The sequence below is a fragment of the Aedes albopictus genome, chromosome 2 (genome assembly GCF_035046485.1).
Source record: "Aedes albopictus strain Foshan chromosome 2, AalbF5, whole genome shotgun sequence".
Classification (NCBI taxonomy): domain Eukaryota; kingdom Metazoa; phylum Arthropoda; class Insecta; order Diptera; family Culicidae; genus Aedes; species Aedes albopictus.
Genome location: NC_085137.1, coordinates 55,315,098 through 55,315,995, shown reverse-complemented (window position 1 = coordinate 55,315,995; position 898 = coordinate 55,315,098).

Here is an 898-nt window from a genome sequence, read left to right as displayed (position 1 = left end):
TTATAAGTATGTTGACTGCAGGGGCACGTTCTCTTCCATTTGGAAAATTTTTGCCTTCCGTAGATTTATTCATGGTCTAATGCACGCAGTTATTCATATAGGAATTATTTCAGAAGTATCTACAGACTCTGAATACATACATTACTAGAGGAGTTCCTGTAGACATTACTGGATAAAGTCCTACAGGAATACCAGCAAGAATTCCTGAAGGAATCTCAACAGGAGTTGGTCAACCTGGGGGTATCATAGGAAGAATGCATGAACAATTCTTAGGGAAATATCTAAAAAGGTTCTCATAGAAATTTCCAGAAAATTTCCTGGAGGAACTCCAGCAGAAGTTCCTGGACTATCCAAACAGATATGTATGGAGAAATGCCAGCAGGATGTCTTGAAAGAATCGCTAGGAAAATTCCTGGATAAATCCCCATAGCAATTGTAGGAGGAATAATTGCAGGAATCCTTGGAGAAACCTCTGGATACATAGCTGTAGGAGTTCATGTAGAAATTTTTTGAAAAAAAAATGCTGTAAGAATATCAGCAAAACTTTTGGAGGAATCCTAGCAGGAGTTTCAGAACAAGTCTCAAGAAAAGATTTTCTAGAAATCACAGGAGGAATGCCTGAAAAAATCTTAAAGAGACACACCTTAATGAAACATTATAAAATTCCCGGTAGAATTCCTTTAAAAGCTTTCGGCGGAATTCTTGGAGAAATACCAGCAAAAATTCTTACAAGAAACCACGCAAAAGTTCTTGAAAGAATCGCTGCAAGATTTTTTGGGGGAATCCCATCTCGAATCCCTAAGGGTTCATAATAAAAAAATCTCATAATAAATCTAGCCCATCATGTAAAAAAGAGCGGAACAACCATTGCATGTCTCAACTTCTTCCACCCAGTCTA